Source organism: Dendrobates tinctorius, unplaced genomic scaffold (genome assembly GCF_039654945.1).
Source record: "Dendrobates tinctorius isolate UK_male_01 unplaced genomic scaffold, ASM3965494v1 ptg000062l, whole genome shotgun sequence".
NCBI classification, from domain to species: Eukaryota; Metazoa; Chordata; class Amphibia; order Anura; family Dendrobatidae; genus Dendrobates; species Dendrobates tinctorius.
Window position 1 is genome coordinate 30051714 of NW_027361730.1, and position 15584 is coordinate 30067297.

A 15584-nucleotide genomic window follows, 5' to 3' on the forward strand; every position below is an offset into this window, starting at 1 on the left:
ACTACTTTTCCTCCCATATCGATGTTCTACCACACAGGTCATTCCCCTTTGACTATTGGGCCGCTAAACTGGACACCTGGCCTGAATTGGCACAATATGCCTTACAGGAGCTCGCTTGCCCAGCTGCAAGTGTGCTATCGGAAAGAGTCTTCAGTGCAGCTGGATCAATCCTGACAGAAAAAAGGACCCGTCTGTCAACCCAAAATGTGGATGATCTAACCTTCATTAAAATGAACCACGCATGGGTTTCCAAGGATTTTGTCCCACCTTCCCCTGATGACACATAGGGTGACAGAAAAATGGCTTGCTTTGGTCCACCTCTTCCTGGGACTTGACCTATTTCACCTTTTGCATCAGCTGAATGTCCAACATCAACATATGCCACTTTTTAAAACTCCCTAACTGTGCTGCCTCCCCCCCCATGGCCGGGGTCACCACCTAGCGCACGACTGGGTAGGCCGACTCTTGGGTGCGGGCAATGGCACAGGGTCCCTCATAGTGCAATCAAGTGTCTCTGACGGTGGTGGTGCACACCCGCCGTCAGACACACCGCCGTACTATGAGGGGCCCAGTGCCAGTACCGACGCCCACGAGTGGGCCCCCCTTGCTTGGGCAGGGCCCCAGCATTTGCAATCTTTACCTCTCCTTGCTCCTCCGCTGTGTAGTCTGGGCCGTCAAATCCATACTGTGCCTGACACCGTCTGAGCCTGCCTCCTGATGTATAGACATATATTTTGAATGTGTACGCTATCCATACATGTTATCCGGGGATACGGTACCCTTTCTAACCTTTGTGCAATCACGTGCAATCCATACTGGGCCTAGCACCGTCTGTGCCTGCCTCCTGATGTATAGACATATATTTTGAATGTGTACGCTATCCATACATGTTATCCGGGGATACGGTACCCTTTCTAACCTTTGTGCAATCACGTGCAATCCATACTGGGCCTAACACCGTCTGAGCCTGCCTCCTGATGTATAGACATATATTTTGAATGTGTACGCTATCCATACATGTTATCCGGGGATACGGTACCCTTTCTAACCTTTGTGCAATCACGTGCAATCCATACTGGGCCTAGCACCGTCTGTGCCTGCCTCCTGATGTATAGACATATATTTTGAATGTGTACGCTATCCATACATGTTATCCGGGGATACGGTACCCTTTCTAACCTTTGTGCAATCACGTGCAATCCATACTGGGCCTAGCACCGTCTGTGCCTGCCTCCTGATGTATAGACATATATTTTGAATGTGTACGCTATCCATACATGTTATCCGGGGATACGGTACCCTTTCTAACCTTTGTGCAATCACGTGCAATCCATACTGGGCCTAACACCGTCTGAGCCTGCCTCCTGATGTATAGACATATATTTTGAATGTGTACGCTATCCATACATGTTATCCGGGGATACGGTACCCTTTCTAACCTTTGTGCAATCACATGCAATCCATACTGGGCCTAGCACTGTCTGTGCCTGCCTCCTGATGTATAGACATATATTTTGAATGTGTACGCTATCCATACATGTTATTCGGGGATAACAGTACCCTTTCTAACCTTTGTGCAATCACGTGCAATCCATACTGGGCCTAACACCGTCTGTGCCTGACTCCTGATGTATAGACATATATTTTGAATGTGTACGCTATCCATACATGTTATCCGGGGATACGGTACCCTTTCTAACCTTTGTGCAATCACGTGCAATCCATACTGGGCCTAGCACCGTCTGTGCCTGCCTCCTGATGTATAGACATATATTTTGAATGTGTACGCTATCCATACATGTTATCCGGGGATACGGTACCCTTTCTCACCTTTGTGCAATCACGTGTAATCCATACTGGGCGTGAGAACGGCTGGCGAGCTGTTAAGCAAGCTACAGCACCTGTGGTTTGCACACGTAAGTTTTTCATTTTTTCAGGAATGACGGTTAGGCCTAATTCCGGAACTGCGGTTGACCTGCACTTACTGGGAAAGTATCGTTCGCGGGTAATAATTGTAATCACAGATCCCCATCACTAACGTTGTTCAGCGGGTTATCTGCACCTGTAAGCGACAAACGCTGGCCTTTTCAGTGTAGCGCACATGCAGCCACGGACATGTAAGGGCATTACACACCAGTTATTGGCCAATCTCATGTGCCAGAGCCTCACGTGTCCCTCTAGTAAGCCGGACTCGGACCGCGGGGCATGACGGAGTCTCGTTCGTTAACGGAATTAAGCTTGCAATGTGTGCATCTTTTCTGTAGCTGGCATGGTTGAGGTTTCCCAGGTGGAGTCGAATTTAACCGTAGGCTCCACTCCTGGTGGTGCCCTTCTGGACATTCCTTTAAGGTTCAGCTTTGCAACCATACTGCCCACGTAAAACAAACACTTTGCCTTCATGAACGCTGTTTGGAGGGTCATGACTCGTGGGAATAACGCCGCCCAATCAGTTAACCTGCTAGAGAGATCCTTCGTTGCTCCCAAGCATGACATCACACTCCCTAGGAGGAAGGTAATGCCACTGTGGCAACCGTACTCCTGGGGGCGACACAAGTGCACTGATGCCCAGCCACTGCTCGATGAATCTGCTGGTACATTGACCCAGACCACTACATTCCCCTCGCACGCTACCCGGCCTGAATCTGACCCTGATGAAACTCAGGTTACCCTTCCCATATACAGTTCCATCTTACACGGTGACAAAGAGGAAGCTGCAGATGAAAGTGCAGGTTCGGCCCACCCGCCATCAGACACACCACCGTACTATCAGGGGCCCTGTGCCAGTGCCGTCGCCAACGAGTGGGCCCCCCCTGCTTGCTCAGGATCACAGCACTTGCAAGGTTGAAATACTGTGCAGTGAGATGGAAGATGGGGACGACGAGGAGTCCAGACTAGTACAGGGATTCCCTAGCGAGGAGACTTATTTCATTGTTTTCAATGTTGGGACAGCAATTTTTGGGGAGCACTATACTCTGGAAAACGATAGATGGGGCCCACCATACACTGGAACATTCCAAAGGTGGACATCAGACACTGGAGCAGCATTTACAGGGCCCATTATACACTAGAGCATTAGAAATGGGGCCCATTATGTTTGGAGCATTATTTGGGCCCATAAGACAGTGGAGCTTCATCCATGGGGACCAACATATACTGTAGCATTATGTGGAGCGCATCATATACTGTTTCAAACATTATATGGGACCAATGATTCTGTATGGAGATATAGATGGGCCTCGTCATGAGATGTAAAAAGTGAAGTATTTGTCATTATACTATACCGCTATTTCTCTGCCGTATCGGAGCATCATGGGTTGTGGTATGTGTTAAAGGGGCGCTCTTTCGCCCAGGGCACATGAAAATCTGGAGCCAGCCCTACCCCCCCACAACTTTAGCCAAATAACCCCCATTTTTCAGTGCGTAACTAGTATTATGAAGTAAATTAAGGTTGACAAGCTTAAGTAATAAGAATTGATGCTTTTGGCATTCAAATGGGCACTGTAGGTGTGTTTCCTGTCCTCCTCTCACTGCCGACTTTTATTCCCCATTGACTTACATTGGGTTTCGTGTTTCGGGACGACCCCGACTTTTCCCTATAATCGGCCGATCTTGCTCGACCCGACTTTTGGAAAAGTTGGGTTTCACGAAACGAAACTCGACCCTAAAAAACCAAAAGTCACTCAACTGTATTAATTAATTTTAGATTTATTTATTTTTAAAAAAAGTAACCCTATTAAAGCCTCTTGGCCATTTCATGCCAGCTAAGATGTCTAGTGCTTTTTTTTATCGTTTGGTTAGTTAAAAGAAATAGATAGGGCCTGCGATCTCTTGAGCCTTAAACAGGGATAGCCAGGGACCCAAGCCTGAGTGTCAGTATAGATGCACATCTACTATCCCACAGTCACAATGTGACATTATTGCTGGCCATACTTTTCCCTACACTCCAGTATCGATCCGATGAGAGTTCTTATAAGCCAAAATCGAGCTTTATCTTTTCAGGTGGCTGAATTAAAGGGGTCAGTTTGGCAGAGAGCTCAGTCCGCCATACCGTTTCCTTCTGCCCTTGAACCCAAGCGGCCTCTTCCAGAGGAGCGCTGTTTGTTTATTACCTGCAAAGAGACATGTAAGTTTGTATTGTAGTTTATGACCCATCTCCTCTGGACAAGAGGAACAGAGGGTGGGAATTATTATTTCTCTACTGAGTGGGCACTGTGGTAGAGCGGCTCACTCAGCTGTACCCGGAAGTAGACACAGGTACACTGCAGCTTTAGGAACTTCCTTTGGTTTATTATAGGTAGCAAAGAACATACAGCTTGCTGGGTAAAACATAAAAACAAAACAAAATGGTGGCAGAACAAACACAGTTCTTCTGTGAGAGAGATCCCTCTCGCTCACGGCTGACAGAACACACACGGTTCAGACTCTAGTCCATGGAGCACTCTCCTGCAGGGCTTTTTCTACCAGCCCAGTTCTTTCCTTCAGTCATTTAAGCTTAGGCCATGTGGCTCCTCAACCACGTGACTGATCGCATGGCTGCGAACTCACCAAGATCCTGTCAGCACACAGTGGTGCTAGCTCTGTAAGGCTATGTGCACATGGCGCGGATTCTGCTGCTGATCCGCAGCAGATTTAGCTGCGTTGCACAGTACCATTGTTTTCAATGGTAAACTGAAAAACGCTGTGCACATGCTGCGGATTTTTCCACGCGGATTTGCTGCGGGTTCTAATCCACAGCATGTCAATTCTTTGTGCGGATTCCGCTGCGGTTTCACACCTTCTTCATTGTAGAGGTGTGAAACCGCAGGGCTAAACCGCAGGCTAATCCACAGGTAAACCACAGGTATTTTGACCTGAGAATTTACCTGCGGATTTTTTCAAATCCGCGCAGAAGAATACGCAGGACCTAAATCTACGTGTGCACATAGCCAAAGAGGGAGATATGGGGGGGACACTCTCCCCCTAAAAACCAGCCCATAACAACTTAACCCTCGCAACACTTACTGTGCTGGAGGAATAACACTCTGGATTTTATAACACTGATGCCATTAGGCGTAGTGAAACATATCTCCCCTCTATTACATTACCAGTGACTGTCACAGCACCCACAGGCATAGGCTTTTTCCTTACTCTCTGTTTAACCTGTTTTATTTTACAGTAGACTTTTTTTCTCTGCTGATCCTGAGAGAACACCATTGGCCGAGTTTAAGATATGTTCTCTGCAGCAAAGGATTACTGTGCTGAGTTTCAGCGCTGGTCCACAGATTCACAGTTGAATAACCCAGTGCTGAAAAGACAGTTTTTCCAGGTTTTATCTGGGAAGGTGCAGGAGGCTTTGGTAATGTATTAGACCCCTCCCTCTTTGGAGTGCGCTATGTCTTTGGTAATATGCATTGATAGGCATTTTTGGCAGATTCCAAAACATCCTGGGAAGGTACTTCTATACCTTTATTACCATCTGGGACACCACATGAGCCCATGCAGTTAGGGGGGGGGATTCCATGGGAGGAAAACCACTATGCCACTCAAAAGGGGTGGAGTTTGTTTTTTGGGTGGTTAAATGGGACACTTTGCCAGTACCTGTCTCTTGGTGCTCAAACAGAGACAACAGTCATGAAACTCCTAGACCCAGATTGTTTGGGGGATCTCAGCTTAGGTCTATGTCTATCCTCCACTTTGGTGTCTCAATGTTTGATACCTGCCGGTGTTAAAATTGGGGGCCAAGAAACTTCTATTTCCAGATTTCTTGATCGTGGTTCAGGGGCAAATATGATTGACAAGCAGTTAACCAGTTCTTCAGGGTTGGATTTGAAAAAGTTGTCCAACCCAGTTCAGATATTTGCAATTAATTTGTCACCTCTGACTCAGGGGGGCTTTTCTGAGTTTGTACGGGGGCTGGAACTCCGTAAAGGGGTACTTCATTCAGAGTTATTGTGTTACGTTCTTAGAGGTCTTCCTGCACAAGTAGTGTTAGGGTTTTCTTGGTTGGCCCTGCATAATTCCACTTTTGATTGGCAAACTCAGGAGATTACAATACAAGCTCCATTTGGTTAAGTCCACTGTTTAGAAATCTGTATTTCTCAGGTTACCACAAGCCTTCCTGGCCCTTTCTCTGATTTTTGTGATGTAGTCTCAGAGAAAGGATGTCAGGAGTTGATTACAGGAGCAAAATTTCCCAATTGAAAATTTTACAATTTATATTATCCAGAGAGATTGACTCTCAAGGAGTATATAACTGAGAGTGGAGCTAAAGGACACATTAGGCTGTCTTTCTTGCCAATATCAGAGGAGTTCTTCTTAATTAAAAAGAAAGATGGTGGGTTAAGGACGTTCCTGGACTTGCGGGAGCTCAATCAAATAATCTTCGAAAATTCTTGGAGAACAGGAGAAGCCCCAGAAGACTGGAGAAGAGCAAATGTTGTTCCCATCTTCAAAAAGGGGAGAAGGTGGACCCAGGCAACTATAGGCCGGTGAGTCTGACTTCTATACCAGGAATGATCTTTGTACAAATTATTAAACAGCATGTATGTAAGTGCCTGGATAAGAATGAAGTAATTAAACAGAATCAGCATGGGTTTGTAACTAATGAGTCTTGTCAGACCAGCTTAATTTCCTTCTATGACAGAATCACTGATTGGGTGGATCAGGGAAATGCTGTAGATATAGTAGATCTTGACTTCAGCAAAGCATTTGACAAAGTATCTCACACAATCCTTATTGAAAAAATGGCTAAGTTTGCAAAGGACAAGGCAAGTGTTAGGTGGATTCATAACTGGCTTAGTGATCGGACCCAAAGAGTGGCCGTAAATGGCTGCACATCCAGTTGGAAGAATGTGTCAAGTGGGGTACCACAGGGCTCTGTCCTGGGCCTGTATTGTTCAACATCTTTATCAACGATTTAGATGAAGGAATTAAGGGTAAACTGATTAAATTTGCTGATTACACAAAACTAGGAGGGATAGCTAATACTAGAGAAGAGAGAGGATTCAAAAAGATATAAGTAAACTGGAGCAGTGGGCAGCAACTAACAGAATGGTTTTTTACAGGGAGAAAATGCAAAGTACTACATCTGGGCAATAAAAATTAAAAAAGCATATACAGTGGGGAAAAAAAGTATTTAGTCAGTCAGCAATAGTGCAAGTTCCACCACTTAAAAAGATGAGAGGCGTCTGTAATTTACATCATAGGTAGACCTCAACTATGGGAGACAAACTGAGAAAAAAAAATCCAGAAAATCACATTGTCTGTTTTTTTTTCATTTTATTTGCATATTATGGTGGAAAATAAGTATTTGGTCAGAAACAAAATTTCATCTCAATACTTTGTGATATATCCTTTGTTGGCAATGACAGAGGTCAAACATTTTCTGTAAGTCTTCACAAGGTTGCCACACACTGTTGTTGGTATGTTGGCCCATTCCTCCATGCAGATCTCCTCTAGAGCAGTGATGTTTTTGGCTTTTCGCTTGGCAACACGGACTTTCAACTCTCTCCAAAGGTTTTCTATAGGGTTGAGATCTGGAGACTGGCTAGGCCACTCCAGGACCTTGAAATGCTTCTTACGAAGCCACTCCTTCATTGCCCTGGCGGTGTGCTTTGGATCATTGTCATGTTGAAAGACCCAGCCACGTTTCATCTTCAATGCCCTTGCTGATGGAAGGAGGTTTGCACTCAAAATCTCACGATACATGGCCCCATTCATTCTTTCATGTACCCGGATCAGTCGTCCTGGCCCCTTTGCAGAGAAACAGCCCCAAAGCATGATGTTTCCACCACTATGCTTTACAGTAGGTATGGTGTTTGATGGATGCAAGTCAGTATTCTTTTTCCTCCAAACACGACAAGTTGTGTTTCTACCAAACAGTTCCAGTTTGGTTTCATCAGACCATAGGACATTCTCCAAAAACTCCTCTGGATCATCCAAATGCTCTCTAGCAAACTTCAGACGGGCCCGGACATGTACAGGCTTAAGCAGTGGGACACGTCTGGCACTGCAGGATCTGAGTCCATGGTGGCGTAGTGTGTTACTTATGGTAGGCCTTGTTACATTGGTCCCAGCTCTCTGCAGTTCATTCACTAGGTCCCCCCACGTGGTTCTGGGATTTTTGCTCACCGTTCTTGTGATCATTCTGACCCCACGGGGTGGGATTTTGCATGGAGCACCAGATCGAGGGAGATTATCAGTGGTCTTGTATGTCTTCCATTTTCTAATTATTGCTCCCACAGTTGATTTCTTCACTCCAAGCTGGTTGGCTATTGCAGATTCAGTCTTCCCAGCCTGGTGCAGGGCTACAATTTTGTTTCTGGTGTCCTTTGACAGCTCTTTGGTCTTCACCATAGTGGAGTTTGGAGTCAGACTGTTTGAGGGTGTGCACAGGTGTCTTTTTATACTGATAACAAGTTTAAACAGGTGCCATTACTACAGGTAATGAGTGGAGGAAAGAGGAGACTCTTAAAGAAGAAGTTACAGGTCTGTGAGAGCCAGAAATCTTGATTGCTTGTTTCTGACCAAATACTTATTTTCCACCATAATATGCAAATAAAATGAAAAAAAAACAGACAATGTGATTTTCTGGATTTTTTTTTCTCAGTTTGTCTCCCATAGTTGAGGTCTACCTATGATGTAAATTACAGACGCCTCTCATCTTTTTAAGTGGTGGAACTTGCACTATTGCTGACTGACTAAATACTTTTTTTCCCCACTGTAAAGAATGGGAGGAATAGGGCTAAGCAACAGCACATGTGAAAAAGACTTGGGGATACTAATAAATCACACACTGAATATGAGTCAACAGTGTGATGCAGCAGCAAAAAAGGCAAATGCAATTCTAGGATGTATTAACAGAAGCATAGAGTCTAGATCACGTGAAGTCATTATTGCCCTCTACTCCTCTTTGGTCAGACCTCATCTGGAATACTGTGTCCAGTTTTGGGTGCCACATTTTAAAAAAAAGCATCAACAAACTGGAGCAAGTTCAGAAAAGAGCTACCAGAATGGTGACTGGTCTGCAAACCCTGTCTTATGAGGAAAGGTTGCAGGATTTGGGAATGTTTATCTTGCAGAAGAGAAGACTAAGAGGAGACTTAATAGCTGTCTACAAATATCTCAAGGGCTGTCACATTGTAGAAGGATCATCTTTATTCTCATTTGCACAAGGAAAGACTAGAAGCAATGGGATACAACTGAATGGGAGGAGACACAGATTAGATATTAGAAAAAACTTTTTGACAGTTAGAGTGATCAATGAGTGGAACAGGCTGCCACGAGAGGTGGTGAGTTCTCCTTCAATAGATGTCTTCAAACAGAGGCTAGACAGACATCTGTCTGGAATGATTTAGCGAATCCTGCTTTGAGCAGGGGGTTGGACCAGATGGCCCAGGAGGTCCCTTCCAACTCTACGATTCTATGAAATTATACGGATCCCTGACCATTGTCTCCCACTCATTCCTGACCTGTTTAATCAGATTGTCAGCGCTAAATGTTTCTCTCAACTCAACCTGACTATAATCTGATCTGGGTCAAACAGATGGATGAGTGGGAAACGTCCTTTAACACACTGGAGGGGCACTTTGAAAACCACTTTGAAAACCTTTTGATGCCTCTCCATCTTACCAATGCACCTGCTGCATTCCAACATTTTGTTAATGATGTTTTTCTCATCTTTTATGTACGGTAGATTTCTTATTTATCTTGATGATACTCTTATATACTCAGGCTATTATGAGTCACATATGGAACATGTCAGGCCGGTACTACGTATCCTCAGAGAGAAATTATATGTTAAACTCGATAAGTGTGTATTCGCCATACACAAACTCTCCTTTTCCGGTTATTGATCGATTTCAACTGCGGGTTTTGGATGGATTCCACTAAATTACAGGTTATAGTAAAATGAGACCATCATGGAAACCTTAAGTCACTACCATGTTTTTGGGGTTTAGCAATTTATTGCAGAAAATGTATTAAAAACTTTTCTGCCATAGCACAACCTCTTAGTGATATGACTAAAAAGGGTACGGATTTCTCAAGCTGGTCTGAGTATGCTTTGTGTGCGTTTACCCTCTCCTTTTCCCCTAGGTATCTTTATATTACTTTGCTGCCTCTCGCACTGGACATTTACTATATTCCTCTGTGTATTTCACTGAGGGAGTGTTGTGTGATTGTGCTTCCATTTCTTCCCTGTCTGTCTTGCTTTGTATTTCCCCATACATTATTGCTACTCAGGAGCATAGGAAAGAATGAGGCCCAGCCATCTCCTCCTTCAGGGGTAATCATGGTACAGGGATAGTCAGGAACCCCTAGCCTAAGGGTCAGTATAGGTGAACATCTATAATCCCACAGTCACACCATGATACACGTTCCCTCATCAAGATTGATGTGAACAATGCCGGTCTTGATAAATTGGGGCCTTGGTGTTTCACTCAAGAAACGATCAGTACATTTGAGCTAAGGCGTTTCATTCTTTCTCGTTACAGAAGTGGGCTGAAATCTCTTGTTCTAAAATGATCCTGTCACTTCTCTTATACCTTTAATCCCTTTTGAATAAATTAATTCTGTCCTCAATTTCATTTATATGCCTGAAATGGTTTAGTGATCTCCAGATTAAAAAGGCAGAGTTGCATGAGGGGAGGAGAGCAGAAGCTAGAATCAATACTGAGACAGGAGGTGGATCTCAGACTACCTCAGATTCCCTGTAGACAATGGAGTCAGATTACATCTCTGCCTTAATTGAACATTCACCTTTTAGGAGTGCAATAGTACAGCAGTTTGTTCCACACTAAAATCTGTATGACTCATAAAGTGTCAAGTTCACATTAACAATAAAACATTTTCTCCATGTACAGAGCCTGATCTGCTGGCTGAGTAACTCCACAAATCATGGTCTAGAAGCACAGAGGTCTATGGTTTGATGAGGTAAGATAGAGAGGTCGTCAAGTGTTTGATTGCTATCTGTAATGTACAGTTGAACATATAGCTGCTGACTGACTTATGATGGAAAAACTGACCTTTTTCTTTTTATACATAAAATGATCACAACACACACGATCCTTTGTTCTGTGACCTGAAGTATTCAAGCAGGTGAGTTCTGATATTTGATTGTGGGGACAGTATGCCAATATGCATATTCCATGCATTATTTCATATTGCAGAACTATAAGGGTTAACTCATTGCTTTATCAGAAGTGTGTTTGCTTTGTATTTAGCACTCATAAACAATGTGTGTTTTATTACATTGGAGATTACAATGCTCAGGGATATGCTCTCCGCTGAACGTTGTGTTGTATCAAATCATTGGAACAAAGCCTCTACATGGCATCAACCATGCTCGAAGAGTATTTCTTCTTGATAGGTTAGACTATATGAAAAGCAGCTGCAGTTTTAATTCTCTGACAGCTGGAGGGTTTATGAGAGAAATACAGAACTGTGAGACCGGGTATGACTAAGTGATTTAGAATTGTTTTAGAAATTCTATTGTATTTACTATGTTCTATATAAAAAGGGTAGTGATGTAGTCCCCTAGACTAAAGGTCTCCGTACACCTCAGACTAATGTGTATTGGGTGCTCCTGACTGTCCCCTGATAAATGATATTAAGGGAGAGAAAGATTGGGCACCACTGCAGCGTTTTTTAAATTTTATTTTACCTCTGGAGTGGTGCTACAAATCTAAGCTTCGAGTCTTTAGTCTCATACTTACCAGCCGCCGTCTTCATCTGTTATCGATGCAACTCTGACCAGCTTCCAGCAGTTTGTGACCAGCCTGGTCACTCCAGTGTTTGCTGGACGGTCTGGAAGTCACTTCACGGGTCTATTAGGGCCAGAACAAGGCCAGAACGAGACTCCCATAAGATTGTAACTTGGACAAGTGCTATCCGATGTTTTATCGGATAGCACATGGACCAATATTGTACTATGGAGCAATGCTGATCTGCGATTTTTCTACAGACAAAATTGGTTGTGAAATTGTAGGAGAGTGAATAGAAACGTCCCCTTTAATGCCACCTCCTCTTTAAATATATTGTGAATGTTGTACAGATATAACTATGCTCTGGTACTGCTACACTATTGTGTATTACCGCCTTTCTCATTGGTACTGCCACATTATATGGGTTACCATGTTGTACATATTGTAATATATTGTGTTGTATTATGTTCTACATGTACAGTTGTGGCCAAAAGTATTGACACCCCTGCAATTCTGTCAGATAATACTCAGTTTCTTCCTGAAAATGATTGCAAACACAAATTCTTTGGTATTATTATCTTCATTTAATTTGTCGTAAATGAAAAACACAAAAATAATTTTCCTAAAGCCAAATTGGATATAATTCCACACCAAACATAAAAAAGAGGGTGGACAAAAGTATTGGTACTGTTCGAAAAATCATGTGATGCTTCTCTAATTTGTGTAATTAACAGCACCTGTAACTTACCTGTGGCACCTAACAGGTGTTGGCAATAACTAAATCACACTTGCAGCCAGTTGACATGGATGAAAGTTGACTCAACCTCTGTCCTGTGTCCTTGTGTGTACCACATTGAGCATGGAGAAAAGAAAGAAGACCAAAGAGCTGTCTGAGGACTTGAGAAACCAAATTGTGAGGAAGCATGAGCAATCTCAAGGCTACAAGTCCATCTCCAAAGACCTGAATGTTCCTGTGTCTACCGTGCACAGTGTCATCAAGAAGTTTAAAGCCCATGGCACTGTGGCTAACCTCCATAGATGTGGACGGAAAAGAAAAATTGACAAGAGATTTCAACGCAAGATTGTACGGATGTTGGATAAAGAACCTCGACTAACATCCAAACAAGTTCAAGCTGCCCTGCAGTCCAAGGGTACAACAGTGTCAACCTGTACTATCCGTCGGCGTCTGAATGAAAAGGGACTGTATGGTAGGAGACCCAGGAAGACCCCACTTCTTACCCCGAGACATAAAAAAGCCAGGCTGGAGCTTGCCAAAACTTACCTGAAAAAGCCTAAAACGTTTTGGAAGAATGTTCTCTGGTCAGATGAGACAAAAGTAGAGCTTTTTGGGCAAAGGCATCAACATAGAGTTTACAGGAGAAAAAAAAGGCATTCAAAGAAAAGAACACGGTCCCTACAGTCAAACATGGCAGAGGTTCCCTGATGTTTTGGGGTTGCTTTGCTGCCTCTGGCACTGGACTGCTTGACCGTGTGCATGGCATTATGAAGTCAGAAGACTACCAACAAATTTTGCAGCATAATGTAGGGCCCAGTGTGAGAAAGCTGGGTCTCCCTCAGAGGTCATGGGTCTTCCAGCAGGACAATGACCCAAAACACACTTCAAAAAGCACTAGAAAATGGTTTGAGAGAAAGCACTGGAGACTTCTAAGGTGGCCAGCAATGAGTCCAGACCTGAATCCCATAGAACACCTGTGGAGAGATCTAAAAATGGCAGTTTAGAGAAGGCACCCTTCAAATATCAGGGACCTGGAGCAGTTTGCCAAAGAAGAATGGTCTAAAATTCCAGAAGAGCATTGTAAGAAACTAATTGATGGTTACCGGAAGTGGTTGGTCGCAGTTATTTTGGCTAAAGGTTGTGCAACCAAGTATTAGGCTGAGGGTGCCAATACTTTTGCCTGGCCCATTTTTGGAGTTTTGTGTGAAATTATCAATGTTTTGCTTTTTGCTTCATTCTCTTTTGTGCTTTTTCATTTAAGACAAATTAAATGAAGATAATAATACCGAAGAATTTGTGTTTGCAATCATTTTCAGGAAGAAACTGAGTATTATCTGAAAGAATTGCAGGGGTGTCAATACTTTTAGCCACAACTGTAAATGCATATGTTAGGGTAAGCAAGTGCATCCTTCGGGTTCAATAGTGGAGGGAACTATTAGTATAGAATTTCTAGATATGGGTAAGTGTAGTTCTGTAGTGGGCCACTATATGGGGGTATACTAGTGGGCCTTGTTAGGTATAGCTATAGGAAGTTTACATAGGGTTAACTGTAGGAGGAGCTGCTATGGGTTAAGCAAGTGTAGGAGATAGGAGCAGTTGAGAAGGGAGAGTACGCCCGAAGTGTCCACAAGGGCTCTAAGCCCAAGACACTATAGCCGCTATGAATGTTATGAAGACGAAAAGCATGTGCACAGTCAGACGGGTGCTGGATTACACCGGAGCACCCGGGAAACCTCCGTTTTGTGACAGCAGCAGGAACAGGAAGGAATACGTGGTACCAAAGTCGTGCAGGGCGCAGAATATTCACCATGTGGCAGATCTTAAATAGGGCTGAAGCTTGCAAATCCGGGGCAACACGGATGAACGGGATCCCCTATGTACTGAGGTCCTACAGGAGTGATGGTGCGGTACCGCTAAGGGCGCTACTACCCCGTAATGTGCGTAAGGACAAAGAAAGCAGGAAAGGGAAAGTGCAGGAGGAATGCTTTGTGGACTGTAATGTAACTGATGTGTCCGGGACCGTTGAAGAGAAAAGTAAACTCATTTGGTTGGCATCTGAACCGGTATCTGTGTCCGTTCTTTCTAACCTGTGCACAGAAGCTGAGTGTGCAGGGGCTGTGCGCACCGCAGTGAAATTCCTGATGGTGAACCAGATCCCCGAACAGGTACACTGGTAGAAGCGGACAATTTTTTTGTGGGAAGAGGCCGGGACACCAAGGCTCTGGTGTCCTCGGCCACGACTACGGTCCTGACCTCTTCTTACAGAAGAAATCACAGCATGCTGTAAGTGGCTCCGTAAATCGGCTCACACGCACGCATTTGAGTTTTAGGGTGCGTGTAAAATATCGGACTGCAGTTAGATGACATCTAAGTGCAGTTCGATTTGTATGGACACAGACAATAGAGAAATTTAGCTATCCATCTTCTCTGCACATGGGCTGCAATTCTCTCACACGAGAGAATCGATCACAGTAAACAGACACTTGTCTCAAACTCTGACAGAAGGTCATTACCGTAATCGATCCAATTCTCTCATGTGATCAAACCCTTGTATTGAGAGCTTGTGACTGATGCTGGTGACTTTCATTCATTTAGAAGTTGCAGTGACAAGGTGACGGCGCAGTACCAGAGCGGTGCCGGGAAGAACAGAAGTAGGTGGTTGCTAAGTATGAAACTAGAATCAAGGTACTTAAATAAGTTGAACCATTCCAGCTCTGAAATAAAAAAAAAATGCTGGAGTGGTGCTTTAAGTGTCCAATTCTTTTGCTTTCAGGGAAGATATGCAGTCGCCAGAGGTGTCAGACAGCGACCATCCACTGAATACATAGGAAGACTTAAGGTCCCATATACATTAGACTAATGTCTGCAAGCCTCTGATATCAACGGATTCAGCAGACAGTCTAATGTGTATGAGGCCGCCGGCCAATTGATGGTTGGAGGAGATGTCGATCGCGTATTTATGATTTCGGACTGCCCATCACAATGTTCTCCAGGAGTTAAGCAGCCAACTGTCATATCAGTCATCGGGAACACGAGAGCTCTCGGCCAAGGGAGTGCTCCTGTGTATGGGAGAGTCAACTGAGATGGCTGTCGGCCAGACGATTGGCCCCAAGCATTGTTTGTCTGACAGTCGTCTAACGTGTATGGCCAACTTCACTCCATGAAAT

General features: G+C 44.1%; 1 protein-coding gene across 1 annotated transcript in view; it reads left to right on the forward strand.

The window, feature by feature from the left end:
• STRA6 (signaling receptor and transporter of retinol STRA6) overlaps positions 1–15584 on the forward strand; it is a 219810-nt gene that overhangs the window by 47732 nt on the left and 156494 nt on the right. The window contains exon 2 of the mRNA XM_073579469.1: positions 10842–10911. The gene's annotated coding sequence lies outside the window, so the exon portion shown is untranslated. The remainder of the gene's footprint in view (positions 1–10841; positions 10912–15584) is intronic.